At 47.4% G+C, this 7,962-nt stretch overlaps 1 pseudogene; it reads left to right on the top strand.

Annotated features, from left to right (window-relative positions):
• The first annotated feature begins 6,944 nt into the window (after positions 1-6,944).
• On the top strand, positions 6,945-7,920 carry LOC105554369 (annotated as a pseudogene).
• Positions 7,921-7,962: the final 42 nt, after the last annotated feature.

The following is a 7,962-nucleotide window of genomic DNA, read 5'->3' as shown; positions in this document are numbered from 1 at the left end:
TTCAGTTGACTCTTACAACCTGAAATCTTGCTAATCCCGTGGCAAACTCAAGTCATTTTTAGCTTGATTTTCCAGAATATAAATATATTGACTGCCAAAGGTGATATATGTACTTTTTCCTCCCAATTCTTATATATCTTACTTTTCCTTCATGGAGAGTTATCAGAAGCATTTCAAATATAGTAAGTACTAAATTAAAATGAGTTAAGTGGGCTGGGCATGGTGGCTCACACCTGTAATCCCAGCACTTTGGGAGGCCAATGAGAAAGGATCACTTAAGACCAGCCTGGCCAACATGGTGAAACCCCGTCTCTACCAAAAAAAAAAAAGTTAGCCAGGTGTGGTGGGGTGCACCTGTAATCCCAGCTATCTGGGAGTCTGAGACAGGAAAATTGCTCAAACCCAGGAGGCGGAGGTTGCAGTGAGCTGAGATCATGCAACTGCTCTCCAGCCTGGGTGACAGAGGCACAGTCACAGAAACAGATAAATAAGTAATCTAAAGTGACTTAGGTATGTGAAATTAATTAAACTACGTTAAATTATGTTAGGGCATCTTGGTTGATACTTGACAAAATTCTATATATATATATATATTTGTGGATAGATAGATAGATATAGATATATAGATTTGGAAATCCAAAATTACAAATAAAAGCTAAGTGAAAAGTAAAATCTTGGCCGGGCATGATGGCTCATGTCTTTAATTCCAGCACTTTGGGAGGCTGAGGCGGGAGGATCCACGACGTCAGGAGATCAAGACCATCCTGGCCAACATGGTGAAACCCCGTCTCTACTAAAAATACAAAAATTAGCTGGGCGTGGTGGCACGTGCCTATAATCCCAGTTACTTGGGAAGCTGAGGCAGGAGAATTGCTTGAATCAGGGAGCTGGAGGTTGCAGTGAGCTGAGATCGCGCCACTGCACTCCAGCCTGGAGCAAGACTCCATCTAAAAAAAAAAAGAAAGAAAAAAAAGAAAAGTAAAATCTTTTGTCCATACCACCTTTCCCTTTTTTTAAAGCCAAACAGTTTCTTGGACTTTGTTTCAGAAAAACAAATAATGACATGTAAGAGATGTATCTATTCATAAGCTCTTAATTATACATCTTTATTTATTTACTTTGAGCCAAGGTCTCACTCTGTTGCCAAGGTTAGAGTGCAGTGGCGCAATGACAGTTCACTGGCAGCCTCAATCTCCCAGGCTCAACCTGTCCTCCAATTTCAGCCTTCCAAATAGCTAGGACTATAGGTGTGTGCCACCACCAGGCCCAGCTAATTTTCTGTATTTTTTTTGTAGAGGTTGGGGGGGGCGGTGTCTCACTGTGTCACCCAGGCTGGTCTCGAACTCCTGGCCTCAAGTGATCCACCCTCTTCATCCTCCCCAAGTGCTGGGATTATGGGTGTAAGTCACTAGGAAATAATGCATCCTAAGGGAAGACGGCTTCAGGCAGACAAATTTGGCATAATAATAAGCCCCAGGTGATGGAATATGGGAGTGGTGCCTGTCCCTCTTACCAGTCTAGTTTTTTTTTTTTTTTTTTTTTTTTTGAGATGGAATCTTGCTTTGTTGCCCAGGCTGCAGTGCAGTAGCACGATCTCAGCTCACTGCAACTTCCACCTCCCGGGTTCAAGAGATTCTCCTGCCTCAGCCTCCACAGTAGCTGGGATTACAGGTATGTGCCACCACGCTTGGCTAATTTTGTGTTTGTTTTTTTGAGATAGAGTTTCACTCATAGCCCAGGCTGGAGTTCAGTGGTGCGATCTTGGCTCACTGCAACCTCTGCCTCCCGGGTTCAAGTAATTCTCCTGCCTCAGCCTCCTGAGTAGCTGCGATTACAGGTGCCCGCCACCATGGCTGGCTAATTCTTCTATTTTTAGTAGAGACAAGGTTTCACCATGTTGGCCAGGCTAGTCTCAAACTCCTGACCTGAACTGATCCACCTACCTTGGCCTCCCAAAGTGCTGGGATTATAGGTATGAGTCACCATGCCTGGTCTACTGGTCTAGTTTCTAACCCAGCCATCTGGAACACAATGTCCCTGGCCTGAGCTGTCTCAGTCCCTAGGCTAAATATGAATAAAATCTAGAAAGCTTTCTTCTTTTTATATATATAACTTTTTTTTAGAGACAGGTCTCACTCTGTCGCCCAGGCTGCAGTATAGTGGTACGATCAGAGTTCACTGCAGCCTCTACCTCCTGGAGTCAAGTGATCCTCCTGCCTCAGCCTCCTAAATAGGTGAGACTACAGGCTTGCACCACCCCACCTCATTAATATTTGAATTTTTTTATAGAGACAGGGTCTTGCCATGTTGCCCAGGCTGGTCTCAAACTCCTGGCTTCAAGCAATCCTCCTGCCTCGGCCTCCCAAAGTGCTGGGATTATAGGCATGAGCCACTGCATTTGACTAGAACTGTTTTCAATTCGAACTTTATAAGATATAGGCCCAGAAGTGATGATTTTCCCTTTCACCTTGTCCACGTGGGAAAGTACGTTGGTAAAGCTGGGAGAGTGGCCTTCCTCCCCATTTGTATGAGAACACACCAGGGAAGACAGCATGGCTTCAGCCCATTGAGTTTGCCAGAGAATGGAGTGCTGCTTTGGCCTCCTGTTCATCAACATGGGTGGTACCCAGTACCCATCTGTGATCGTTCCCTCTGTCATCTTGGCGATGCTATAGTACCTCATTATTCAGTTAAAACTAATCTAGGTGTCGCTAGAAGGTTTGGTTTTGTTTTTTTGGGACAGAGTCTCACTCTGTCACCCAGGCTGGAGTACGGTAGTGTGATCAAGGCTCACTGCAACCTCTGCCTCCCGGGTTCAAGTGATTCTCCTGCCTCAGCCTCCCGAGTAGCTGGCACGACAGGCGCATGCCACCACATTCGGTTAATTTTTTATTTTTAGTACAGACGGGGTTTCACTATGTTGGACAGGCTGGTCTCAAACTCCTGACCTCAGGTGATCCACCCACCTCCCAAAGTGCTGGGATTATAGGCGTGAGCCACTGTGTCTGGCCTAGAAGGTATTTTGTAGATGTGATTAGCATCTGCTATCAGTTGAGTTTAGGAAAAGGAAATTATCCTCAATAATCTGGGTGGAGGCCGAACGAGGTGGGTCAGCCTATAATCCCAGCACTTTGGGAGGCCAAGGCAGGAGGATCACTTGAGCCCAGGAGTTTGAGACCAACCTGGGCAACATGACAAAATCCCAAAAAATCTCTACCAAAAAAATACAAAAATTAGCTGGGTGTGGTTGTGTGCACCTGTAATCCCAGCTACTTGAGAGGCTGAGGTGTGAGAATCACTAGAGCCTGGGAGGCAGGGGTTGTAGTGAGCTGAGATGGCGCCACTGCACTCCAGCCTGGGTGACAGAGTGAGACCCTGTGCTAATCCTCCCCAAAAATATAATAACCTGGGTGGACCTCATTCAATCAGTTGAAAAGTCTTCAGAACTGAGTTTTCCCTGAGGAAGAAGAAATTTGTGAATTGTAGCATTGATTCTTTTTAATTTTTAAATGTACTTAAACAAATACAAATAAAGGGCAGGTGTGGTGGCTCACACCTATAATCCCAGCACTTTGAGAGGCTGAGGCAGACAGATTGCTTGAGCTCAGGAGTTTGAGACCAGCCTGGGTAACATGACGAAACCCCATCTCTACAAAAAATACAAAGAAATAGCCAGCCATGGTGGCACGTGCCAGTGGTCCCAGCACTTGGGAGGCTGAGGCAAGAGAATTGCTTGAACCCAGAAGGCAGAGGTTGCAGTGAGCTAAGATCACACCTCTGCACTCCAGCCTGGGCAATAGAGTGAGACTCTGTCTGGGGGGGGGGAAAAAAAGCAAACAAAAAACACCAAGACATTTAAGAAGTCCAAAATCAGACTAGCAGATGCATCAAGAATATCTGTAGGCAGAGTGAGCACATGGAGTCCTAGGGACGGCAAATCAGAGGCCAGAACACCAAGGTCAAATCCAGGTTAACCAGCGCACTCTGGTTTAACTTGGCAGCAGCACAGATGGACGTCATCATGGCCTGGGACAGGACACCAGCAAGTCTCCACTGCACCGCCTTCCATGACGTTCCTGTGGGGTTGTCTCCCTGTATCTGGCCGAGTCCCTGGCCCTGGTCCCGACAAATGGGCTGTGATGAGGGGGTCAGGGGTTGGAGGCACTGCTCTAACCTAAGGGACCGCTCCCGTTATTGCCGCCCCCATCACCCGGCCCCCCTCCACTAGGGCAGAGTGGAGTGTGCCGGCTCAGGCAGCAGGGGGCGCTACTGGCCCTTCTGGAGAGGGAAAGGTGACAAAGTCACGGAAAGGCAATGGTTTTATAAATTCGTTGATCCCAGCACTTTGGGTGGCCAAGGCAGGCGGATCACATGAAGTCAGGAGTTCGTGACCAGTCTGACCAACATGGTGAAACCCCGTCTCAACTAAAAATACAAAATTATGCGGACATGGTGGTGCGTGCCTGTAGTCTCAGCTACTCGGGAGGCTGAGGCAGGAGAATCGCTTGAATTTGGGAGGTGGAGGTTGAATTCAGCTGAGATCACGCCACTGCACTTCGGCCTGGGCAACAAAAGCGAGACTCCATCTCATAAAATAAAATAAAATAAAATAAAATAAAATAAAATAAAATAACATTAAATAAAAGAGGCCATTGGTTATAAGGCACATGTCAATGTTGTAGATAATATGTGAAAGAACAAGTACCTTAGAATCTTAGAAACACATATTTCTTTGACTTGGTTCTTTCAGTAACCCTAAGAACCACAGGTAAAAGTTATCTGTTTACCAATAGGAAAACTGAGGCTGAGACGGGGGTAACGTTTCCAAATGTAAGACTTTAGTCCAGCAGAACCTTTCTTGTCCTACAGCTTTCGCTGGAGCCAGTGATGCTCTGGAATTTCTGCGTAGCAGGGATTTGGGGGAGGCAAGTGGGTTGGATGGAGCCAGGGGCTAGCTGGTCTTGATAGCCACTGGGAAAGATAATACGCTTGCTTGGGGTGGCTTCGGTGGGACTAATGGAGATTGTGGGAGGGATTCCAACCCTTCAGTCACTTCCTTGGCACCGCCACTGCCTGGAGTCATGAATAGTGCTTCTAAGGCTTGTCTCCCAAAGTGCTGGGATTACACGCATGAGGAACTGTGCCCGGCCTCTTATTACTTCTTTATGTAAATATTTACTGAGCATCTACTATGTGGCCACTCCTGGATGGGGACTGATCTCTGCCTTGCCCACTGGTGACGCCTACTCTGCCCGTCCGCCCTCCCCTCCACTCTCCAAAACTCCAGCTTGTCTGATGCCATCCTGCCCCTCAGCTTCCCTGGAACCAGGTCCCTGATGTCTCAGGGCTGTCTCTGAAATGCTGACGGTCTGTGGGGACTCCACAAAGCCACCAGATGCAGCCAATGCCTGCTCCCTGCCAGGGGCCACACGTGACATTCCTTGGTCTCCTCATAACAGAGTCTAAAGTCTCTAAGCTGATGAGGCCAGGGCCCTGATCTTGGCCCCCAGATGCGCCATTACAGCTGGAAGTTTACAGCTCCAGGCTCCTGTTCTGACCCTGAATGTCACAGAAACTTCTGATTGGTGATCGAGTACATCTAAGAGGAAACGGGGCCCGAGACTGTCTCTCCACACAGATGACTGTGCTTCCTAAAAGGTGAGCTGGAGCATCATCTTTGCATACAAAGAAAGTGTGTTCAGCCTACATTGACTTATTTTCAGCTAACTTTTTTTTTTCTTTTTAAGACAGAGTCTCGCTCTGTTGCCCAGGCTGGAGTGTGGTAGCGCCATCTTGACTCACTGCAACCTCTGCCTCCTGGATTCAAGCATTTCTCCTGCCTCAGCCTCCCAAGTAGCTGGGATTACAGGTGTGCACCACCACGCCCAGCTACTTTTGTATTTTTAGTAGAGATGGGTTTCGCCATGTTGGCCAGGCTGGTCTTGAACTCCAGACCTCAAGTGATCCACCTCCCTCAACCTCCCAAAGTGCTGGGATGATAGGCATGAGCCACTGCACCCAGCCTTAGCTAAGAAGTCAAAGTGCTGGGATTATAGGCATGAGGCACCGCACTCAGCCTCAGCTAAGAATTTTGTTTCACAGTCTAATATGTAAAGAATCCTAGCAAATAGGCCTTTAGTAAAGTATTGTGGTTTCTTTATGGCTTTGAAAGCCAATGTAACATTACAGCAAATTTAATTTTGGATGAAGAAAACATCTTGTCCTAACCCAACCACCTTAGCACAATGGTTGCACAATCACTCTTTTTTTTTTTTTTTTTTTGAGATGGAGTTTCGCTCTTGTCACCCAGGCTGTAGCGCAATGGTACAGTCTTGGCTCACTGCAATCTCCACCTCCCTGGTTCAAGTGATTCTCCTGCCTCAGCCTCCCGAGTAGCTGGGATTACAGGAGCCTACCACCATGCCCAGCTAATTTTTGTATTTTTAGTAAAGATGTGTTTTCACCATGTTGGCCAGGCTGGTCTCGAACTCCTGACCTTAGGTGATCCACCCACCTCGGCCTCCCAAAGTGCTGGGATTACAGGCATGAGGCACCATGCCCAGTCTCTTATTATTTATTTAAATATTGAACATCTACTATGCACCTATGCACCAGTCACTGAGTATACATCACTGTGCACAGTGCTTTTTTTGGGGGGGGGTTAGAGATGGGGTCTCACTATTTTGCCCAGGCTGGTCTTGAACTCCTGGCTTTAAGTGATCCTCCTGCCTCAGCCTCCCAAAGTGCTGGGATTACAGGCCTGAGCCACCACACCCAGCCCTGCACGATGTTCTTAGTTATAATCTTAGTCTATTATATACTCTTCTTGAAAGAGGAGACTCATAACTGACGCATAAACTTTTTTTGGCTTTCTACGCTATTCAGAGAGGGGTCCCTACAGCATTGTCCTGGGTTCTCTTGTCACATAAAGGGAAATGTTTACAATGTCTGGTACCCTTGATATCCTGCAAATGAAGGAGAAAGATGTTGTCAAATTCCTTGTGGCAGAAACCCACTTAGGTGGCACCAATCTTGACTTCCAAATGGAACAGGACATCTCCAAAAGGAAAAGTGATGGCATCTACCTTACAAATCTGAAGCAGGCTGGGCGAGGTGGCTCACGTCTGTAATCCCAACACTTTGGGAGGCTGAGGCAGGAGGATAGCTTGAACCCAGGAGTTTGAGACCAACCTGGGTGACATGGCAAGACTCTGTCTCTACAAAAAAAAAAAAAAAAAAAAAGTTTTTTAAATCAGCCAGTCATGGTGGCACTCATCCGTCCTGCCTACTTGGGAGTCTGAGGCAGGAGGATCACTTGAGCTCAGGAGTTTGAGGTTGCAGAGAGCTATGTTTGCACCACTGTACTCCTGCCTGGGTGACAGAGCAAGACTCTGTCTCAAAACAACAAAAGAAAAACAAAACAAACAAAAATAACTGCAGAGGACCTGGGAGAAACTTCTGCCGGCCACTCATACCACTGTGGCCTTTGAAAACCCAGCTGTTGCCCGTGTCATACCCTCCAGGAATACTGGCCAGCGGGCTGTGCTGAAGTTTACTGCTGCCACTGAAGCCACTCTCACTGTTGGCCACTTCACTCTTGGAACCTTCACTAACCAGATCCAGACAGCCTTCCGGGAGCCACGTCTTCTGATGGTTCCTGATACTGGGGCTGACCACCAGCCCGTCACAGAAGTGTTTCATGGTCACCGGCCTACCATGGCTCTTGGTCACAAAGATTCTCCTCAGCACTGTGTGGACACTGCCATCCCAAGCAACAAAAAAGGAGCTCCTGAGTGGGTCTGATGTGGTGGGTGCCGGCTGGGAAGTTCTGTACATGTGTAGCACCATCTCCCGTGATCACCATAGGATCTCATGCCTGAGCTCTCCTTCTGCAGAGATTCTAAAGATATTATAGGCCGGGCACAGTGGCTCACGCCTATAATCCCAACACTTTGGGAGGCC

The sequence above is a fragment of the Mandrillus leucophaeus genome, unplaced genomic scaffold, assembly GCF_000951045.1.
Source record: "Mandrillus leucophaeus isolate KB7577 unplaced genomic scaffold, Mleu.le_1.0 Scaffold1, whole genome shotgun sequence".
Lineage (NCBI taxonomy): Eukaryota > Metazoa > Chordata > Mammalia > Primates > Cercopithecidae > Mandrillus > Mandrillus leucophaeus.
Note: the sequence above shows the minus strand (reverse complement) of the source record. Positions and strands in the feature narration are given on the sequence as shown.